Below are 9,037 nucleotides of genomic sequence, written 5' to 3'. Positions count from 1 at the left end.
GGCTCTTCCAGCTGCCCAGTTCCAGGCTTGTCTTGAAGAGTCTTCACCTGCATCTGACATGTACCATCAGCAAGTTGTCAGCCATCAAGCTGCAAAGTGATCTGAGTCCTCTTGGCATAGTTTAAAAAATTCTGTCTGTCTACCTGACTCAACCAATAAAAGATAGGTAGGCAGCTAGGCAACATAGTAGATAGACTATGGCGTTCAAATCCTACCTCAGATACTTATTAGCTGAGGGACTTTGGACAGGTTACTAAATTTTTCTTGGCCGCAATTTCTTCATACAAGAGAGATAATAATAATACCACCTGCCTTCCATGAATCTTGTAAGGATCAAATGAGATAACATGTAAGGCTCCATAAGACCCTTAGAGTTTCCGGACAGAGCAGAAAACAATTGCTGTTTGCAATCAATATAAGTCATCAAAACTCAAACAATGAACAACAGAGGCTTAGGCTGGGGCCTATTATCAGCCATTCAATGAAATCCAGCCATTTCAATGAAATTTGGGCATAAATTTGGGTATAAAAAATTTTCGGAGCTATATTTCAAGAAATCATAAATGAAAAATGCAAAGAATAAAGAGTAAATTGTCCCAGCTTTTTGAAAAAATAATAATAAAATAAGTAGAAATTTTTTTTAAAAAACTAGCCTCCAAGCCCCAAGATATCTTAGCAAATATAAGTGACCAAAAGTTATATTCATTTGGAGAGAGCACCCACATGTAAGGGTGTGATGCCCCAAGTGGAGAGAAGGACCTCACATGGTGAAAGAAGAAAGAGAAGGAGATGGAGAGAGAGGAGAAGGAGAAGAATAAATAGCAGTATTGGTGGGGCGGAGTCAAGAGGGCGGAGTAGAAAGATGCACCTACTCTATCTCTTCCCCCATAGCCCATAAGATACCTGCAAAAATGACTCTAAACAAATTCTAGAGCAGCAGAAGCCACAGAACGACGGAGTGGAGGAGATTTCCAGCCTAGTGTGACCTGGAAGGCCGACAGGAAAGGTCTACTTCAGGGGGTGTGGAGCCAAGTGAAGCACAGCCCAGCATGGGCAGGAACAGGACCCAGAACAGGCCACAGGGGCAGAATCCCCAGCAGCGGTGGTCCTTAGATCCCTCAACCCACAATCACCAAAGAAAGCTTCAAAGGTCAGTGAGAAAGCTTTTTCAACTGGGTGACAAGGGAGTAGGGTCCTCCCCTAACCCTGGCCCCAGGTGGCTGCAGCAGAGGAGGAGGAGGAGGCAGCACCAGTGGCAGCATCAGCATCCATTTTTGAAGCCCTCCACCTAAAGATGCTGGGGGAATTGAGCTGCTGATCTGGGTCTCAGCCCTGAGTGGAGCTGGTAAAGGCTCTGAAAAGGGAATTCTGCCTTCAGATCCTGGGCAGAAAAGCTTTGGTAGCTTCCAAACCAGTGCACAGGCCAGGAGAGGAGTAAACTCCTCTCTCTTGATTGTGCCACCATGGAGGAACTGAGAACTTACAGGTCCCCAGAGTATACCCCCTCTTGACAAAGGTCTCAAAAGTTGAGTAACTGATTGGGAAAATGCCAAAAAAAAGGGGAAAAAATAAGACTATAGAAGGTTACTTTCTTGGTGAATAAGTATTTCCTTCCATCCTTTTGGATGAGGAAGAACAATGCTTACCCTCAGAGGCCTCCAAAATAAATATGCAGTGATCTCAGGCCAGGGAAGAGCTCAAAAAGGATTTTGAAAATTAAGTAAGAGAGGTGGAGGAAAAATTGGGAAGAGAAATGAGAGCAATGCAAGAAAATCATGAAAAGAAGACCCCAAAAAATGCTGAAGAAAGTAACACCTTTAAAAATAGGCTAACTCAATTTGAAAAAGAGGTCCAAAAAGTCAATGAGGAGAAGAATGCTTTTAAAAGCAGGATCATCCAAATAATCCTAGTTCAAAAGGTTCAAAGGAGGTTCAAAAGCCCACTGAAGAAAATAGTTCTTTAAAAATTAGAATGGAACAGATGGAAGCTAATGACTTTATAAAAAACCAAGAAATTACAAAACCAAACCAAAAGAATAAAAAAAATAGAAGATAATGTGAAATATCTCATTGGAAAAACAACTGACCTGGAAAATAGATCCAGGAGAGACAATTTAGAAATTATGGGACTGCCTGAAAGCCATGATCAAAAAAAGAGCCTAGACATCATCTTTCGTGAAATTATCAAGGAAAACTGCCCTGATGTTCTAGAACCAGAGGACAAAATAAATATTGGAAGAATCCACTGATCACCTCCTGAAAGAGACCCAAAAAGAGAAACTCCTAGGAATATTGTGGCCAAATTTCAGAGTTCCCAGGTCAGGGAGAAAATATTGCAAGCAGCTAGAAAGAAACAATTTGAGTATTGTGAAAATACAATCAGAATAACACAGGATCTGGCAGCTTCTACATTAAGGGACTGAAGGGTTTGGAATATGATATTCCAGAAGTCAAAGGTACTAGGATTAAAACCAAGAATCACCTACGCAGCAAAACTGAGTATACTACTTCAGGGGAAAAAATGGTCATTCAGTGATATAGAGGACTTTCAAGCATTCTTGATGAAAAGACCAGAGCTGAATAGAAAATTACTTTCAAACAAGTTTGATTTCAAGAATCAAGAGAAGCATGAAAAACAGGAAAGAGAAATCATAAAGGACTTTCTAAACTTGAACTGTTTCATTCCTACGTGGAAAGATAATATTTGAAACTCTTGAGACTTTTCTCAGTACTTGGGTAGTGGGAGGGATAATACACACACACACACACACACACACACACACACACACACACACATACACACATACACACACATATATCTATATATCCATATAGATAGATAGATAGATAGATAGATAGATAGACAGACAGACAGACAGACAGACAGACAGACAGACAGACAGACAGACAGACAGATAGATAGATAGACAGACAGATAGATAGATAGATAGATAGATAGATAGATAGATAGATAGATAGATAGATAGATAGATAGATAGACAGACAGAGAGCACAGGGTGAGTTGAATAGGAAGGGATGATATCCAAAAAAATAAAATTAAGGGGTAAGAGAGGAATATATTGGGAGGAGAAAGGGAGAAATGGAATGGGGCAAATTATCTTTCACAAAAGAGACAAGAAAAAGCTTTTTCAATGGAGAGGAAAAGGGGGGAGGTGAGAGGGAAACAGTGAAGCATACTCTCATCACATTTGGCTTAAGGAGGGAATAACACGCTCACTCAATTTGGTATGAAAATCTATCTTACACTACAAGAAAGTAGGGGAGAAGGGAACAAGTGGGGTGGGGGGGATGATAGAAGGGAGGGCAAATGGGACTAGGGAGTAATTAGAAGCAAATACTTTTGGGGAGAAACAAGGTCAAAAGAGAGAACAGAATAAATGGAGGGCAGAATAGGATGGAGGGAAATATAGTTAGTCTTACACAACATGACTATTATGGAAGCATTTTGCATAACTACACATATATAGCCTATATTGAATTGCTTGCCTTCTCAGTGGGGATGGGTGGGGAGGGAGGAAAGGAGAGAAGTTGGAATTCAAAGTATTAGGAATGAAGGTTGAGAATTGTTTTGCATACAACTGGGAAATAAGAAATACAGGTGATGTGGTATAGAAATCTATCTTGTCCTACAAGAAAAGAGAGAAGATGGGGATAAGAGAAGGGAGGGGTGTGATAGAAAGGAGTGCAGATTGAGGGAAGGGGTAATCAGAATGCATGGTGTTTTGGGGTGGGGGAAGGGAGAGATAGGGAGAAAATTTGGAACTCAAAATCTTGTGGAAACAAATGTTGAAAACTAAAAATAAATAAATAAACATTAAAAAAAAACTAAATAGCAGTATTCCCATAGCAACTTGAACTGGCAGGTTGGGTCCCCAAAGGGCAGCTACTACTACTCACAAATTGTTTTTCATCCTTCATTCTCAAAGAGGACCAATGACATCACAAGGGTAATGTCTTGACTTGCTTAAAAAATGGATTTAAGTGAAACAGAACTAGGCATAATCCTCCGCCTCATGCTTTCCCCTAGAGTCATCAAAGTCCAGTGGCTACACACACACGCACACACACACACACACACACACATGCACACACACATACTCATACACACGCATGCACACACACACACACAGATGCACTTTCCCCCCAAGAGTTCTGGACTTTGACTCTGGAAGACTTGGTTTCAAATCTCACTTTTGACACTTAATACCTAAGTAACCATGGGCAAATCACTTAACCTCAGGAAATTCTCAGACTCTACGTTATAGATGTTTTTGTAGTTTTGGTCATGTCCAGCACTTTGTGATGCCATTGGGAGTTTTCTTGGCAGAGATCCTGGAGTGGTTGGCCATTTTCTTCTCCAGCTCATTTTACAGAGGAGGAAACTGAGGCAAACAGGGTGAAGTGACTTGCCCAGAGTCATACAAACTAATAAGTGTCTGAGGCTGGATTTGAACTCAGGTCTTCCTGACTCCAGACCTGGTGCTCTATAAATAGACACTGCACCACCTGGCTGCCCACATGTTATAAATGAGGTGCAACATAGATCCGTGGAGAGAGTTTTCACCCTAAAGTTCTCATACCAACAAAATTACAGTCTAGTTGTACTGGTCTAAGTTCTTCCATAAACAAAATTACAAAGCGTATTTAATTGTTTAGTCACTGAACTACAGGAAACCTACCATAAGAAACTGTATTCAAGAAAAAGTACATAAAATCATGTAAAACTCATCATCACATAAATTATAGAAATCAAAGATAATTATGATTATTCTTTCTCACTCATTTTTTTTAACTTTCTAGTTTAAAGATTGTCTGTAAGACTGTGTGGTTTAGGTGGCTCAGAAAAGGTTAGTAACCTTCCAGTTTCCTGAATGCCAGTCCTTGGCCTGAGAATCATTACCTAGAAGACTCAAGGAAAGACGTCAAGTATTCTCTGAGCCTCCTGACATGCTCTCGGTGTTCCAAATGGATAAGCATGAGAATTCAGAAAAGGAAGGCTGTATCCCATATAGATTTTCATGTATGTTGCTACTACATTTTTAAAGTTTTCTTAAATGAGTCAATTTTATTAAACAAATGGAAGACAGTCATGACAGTGCCTTGGAGACTTAAATTTAATTCATTTATAATGAAAATAGATCTCGTAAATAAGTAAGCTTTTCAATCCGCCGTTTGTTGTGAAAATGTTCAGCCCAATTCAAATTAATCTTATTCAAAACATTTCAGCCTTAATTCTGTGACTCAAATAATCTTTTCAAAACTCTCTCTTGACAGTCAATATACTTTAATATGAAGTGCATTGGCATTATGGAGCTGCCTTTGAGTATGTGATAGGTTTTGAGGTAGAAGAGGACTTAGCTTTGTCCCACTTGGCCCCAGAGAGCAGATCTAGGTTAGATGCTGCAAGAGACAACTTTGGACAGGATGTTGGGACAAGAACTTGCTGACAAAGGTCTCCAAAAGTGGAAGGGGCTATCCTTGGAGTGATTTTCCCTTCACAGGAAGTCTTTAAGGATGTCATTGGAGTGGTTTCTTTTCCAGTGTGAATTGGATAGACCGAAGGCTGAGGCTTCTTCCAACCCTGAGGCCTCAATGCCCCTGCTCAAGCCAGAATCCATATTTTTCTACAGATTTGTTGTTCATTTTTCAGTCACGTCTCACCCTCTATGACTCCATTTGGGGTTTCCTTGGCAAAGACACCACAGCAGTTTGTCATTTCCTTCTCCAGTTCATTTTACAGATGAGGAAACTGAGGCAAACAGGGTTAAGTGACTTGTCCAGGGTCACACTGCTAGTAAGCCTTTAAGGCCAGATTTGAGCTCAGGAAGATGAATGTTCCTGACTCCAGACCTACTGCTTCCACAGATTTATAAACATGCATTAATTCGATGTGATGCTCTTAATAAAACTTATGATTTATCCTATGTTGTAAGAACTCCATGTAAATCAAGGAGATAGTTCTTTTGAGGCTAAATGTGCACAGTGAGTAAAAGTGAAACCAACAAGCATTTATTAAGCATTTACTGTGTACCGGTCACCATCATAAACTAAGCCCTGGGTCAAGATTTTACTTTTCACTCATCAGCCAATCAAACATTTAATAACCAATTGGTACTGTGCTCCTCATTGGAGATACAACAAGCTACAGATATAAACCTAAGACAGCCCCCGTGGAGCTCACCTTGTACTACCCTGGGACCATGATGTTACACGTGCAAATAATAACAGCTTACTTGGATAGAGCTCTGTCCCTACCTTACCACAGCTGATCTTCATTAAAGTTCTGTGAGGTAGATCCTGTTGTTTTCCCACTTTATAGATGCATAGATGAGGGTTGTACAGCTATGGAAGCATTTGAAGGAGAATTGGAACCCAGAGCTTGCTGAGTCCAAGTTGAACCTTCTATCCACTCCAGTACACTTCTTGCTGAATCCCCTTGGGCCTAAGTGTGTGACTACTAGGATTTTCCACCCTTTCACACTGACTACATCATGTCCCTCAAAAATCAGTTTTTAAAAGCTTAAATTGTTTAGAAAATTAAAGTATTAAAAGTTTTGTGTGCTGGTAAAAAAAAAATAATGTTCCAGACTGAGAGAAAGAACAAAACAAAATAAATGAGCCCTTTCAAAGAATGTCAGAGAGAAATCAGGGATAGATTATAATCCACAGCTCTACTTGGTCTGAACTCCAAGGAGCAGGATGCCCCTGGAAGGATAAACAGATCACCTGAAATCTCTTTATCCTGATTAACTAATTGGATCCTCAACACCTTCCCATCTCCCTGAGCCCCCTCTCACCTTTGATTGGAGGGCTGGAGGGTCAGAGCACAAAACTCTTCCCAAAGCTTTCCTTAGTAGGGGGCACTGGACCTTCCTCCCTCTCTATTCTCCATTCTCCATTCTCCATCTGGGGCAGCTAGGTGGTGCAGTGGATAGAGCACCAGTGCAGGAGTCAGGAGGACCTGAGTTCAAATCTCACCTCAGACACTTGACACTCAACTAGCTGTGTGTGACCTTGGGCAAGTCTCATAACCCCAATTGCCTCATCCTGGGTCATCCTGATGAATATCTGGTCACTGGATTCAGATGGCTCTGGAGGACAAGTGAGGCTGGTGACCTGCACAGCCCTCCCTCACTCAGAACAAAGTCAAGTACAAGTCATGTCATCACTTCTCTGATGGAATGGTCTTCTTCACCAATGAAAGATGAACACACATTCTCCATCTGCCACTCTGCTTGGTTTGGACTCCAAGGAACAGGACTCCCATAAGACAAGTACTCCCTCATGTACCCCCCCCCCCAAATACACACCTTTTTAGGTGTGTCTGTGTCTGTGTCTGTGTCTGTGTCTGTGTCTGTGTCTGTGTCTGTGTCTTTGTCTGTGTCTGTGTCTGTATGGTCTTCCTTCTTGGAGTCCTTAAAGGCAGGAATGGTCTTTTTTTGCCTTACTTACATCCCCAGTGCTTAGTACAGTAACTGAGAGATAGAGGGGTTCACAGAAAATAAAATGGCTAATTTCACCTAGCATATAGCAGGGACTTAATCATCATTTACCTAATTTTACAATCTTTAAGTGCTTACTATATGCAATGGATAAAGTTGGATTCAAGAAGATCTGAATTCAAATCCTGCTTCTCATAACCAAGTGTTTGATAAAAACTAAAATTTGGATCCTTGCTATTGGGGCGATTACTCACTATTCAACCAAAACTGTTGAGAAAAGTGGAAAATAGTCTGACAGAGACTAGGTATAGATCGGCATCTCACATTGTACATAGAGATAAATCAAAATGGGTGCAGGATTAAGGGATGGCATCACGAGCAAATAGATGACCTATCAAATCTCTGGATAGGAGAAGCATGCATGATGAAATGAGATAGATTCACACGAGGCAAGATGGATTTGGATTACATAATATTAAAAAGGTTTTGTACAAAAAACAAAACAAAACAATGCAGCTAAAAATCCAAAGAAGGAAATTGAGGGAAAATATTTGCAGTAAGTTTATCTGATAAAGGTCTTATATCTAAGATATATAAAGAAGTGAGTCAAATTTACAAGAAAAAGAGCCATTTCCAATTGATAAATGGTCAAAGAATAATAAGCAGTTTTCAGAGAAAGAAATCTAAGCCATCAACAGCCACGTGAAAGAAAAAAATGCTTTAAATCAGTAAAAATTGGAGAAATGCACATTAAAACAAACTCTGATGTACCACCTCCCCCCCATCAGATTGTATAAAATGACAAAAAACAAAAAGGAAATGACAAATTCTGGAGGGTATATGGGCAAGTAGGTCCACTGTTGGTAGAGTTGTGGATTAGTCCAACTGTTCTGGGAAGTAGTTTGGAACTATGCCCCCAAAGCTATTCACCTGTACATACCCTTTGATCCAATGATACCACTACTAGGTATATACCTCAAAGAAATCAAAGAAAGAGGAAAAGAACCCATAAATACAAAAATGTTGCTAGCAGCTCTTTTTGTGATGGCAAATAATGGGAAGCAGAGGGGATGCCCATCAATTGGGGAATGACAAGCTATGCTACATAAATGTGATGGAATGCTATTGTGCTATAAGAAGTAACTGAAGAAGATGGTTTCAGAAAAATCTGAGAAGATGTATGAATTGATGCAAAAATGAGGTGAGCACAACCAGAACAATGTATACATTATCCACAATATTGTAAAGATAATCAACTGTCAAAGACTTAGTAACTGACCAACACAGTGACTAACCACAATTCCAAAGGATTCATGGTGGAATATGCCACCCCCCTCTAGACAGGGAATTGTTGAATTCACTACAGATTAAAGTGTATTTTCTTCTCTTTCTTTCTTTTTGGACATAGCTAATGTGGTCATTTATTTTGTAATGTGGTCATTTATTTTGTAATGGTTTTTTTCTTTCCTGTTTTCTCAATAAGTGGGGGGGGGGGAATCAGAACTGAAAATAAAATAAAATGTTTAAAAATAAAATGTTAGATTATATACATACATATATACACATATACACGCA

Source organism: Notamacropus eugenii, chromosome 3 (assembly GCF_028372415.1).
Source record: "Notamacropus eugenii isolate mMacEug1 chromosome 3, mMacEug1.pri_v2, whole genome shotgun sequence".
In the NCBI taxonomy this organism is placed as follows: domain Eukaryota; kingdom Metazoa; phylum Chordata; class Mammalia; order Diprotodontia; family Macropodidae; genus Notamacropus; species Notamacropus eugenii.
This window is presented reverse-complemented; position numbering follows the sequence as displayed.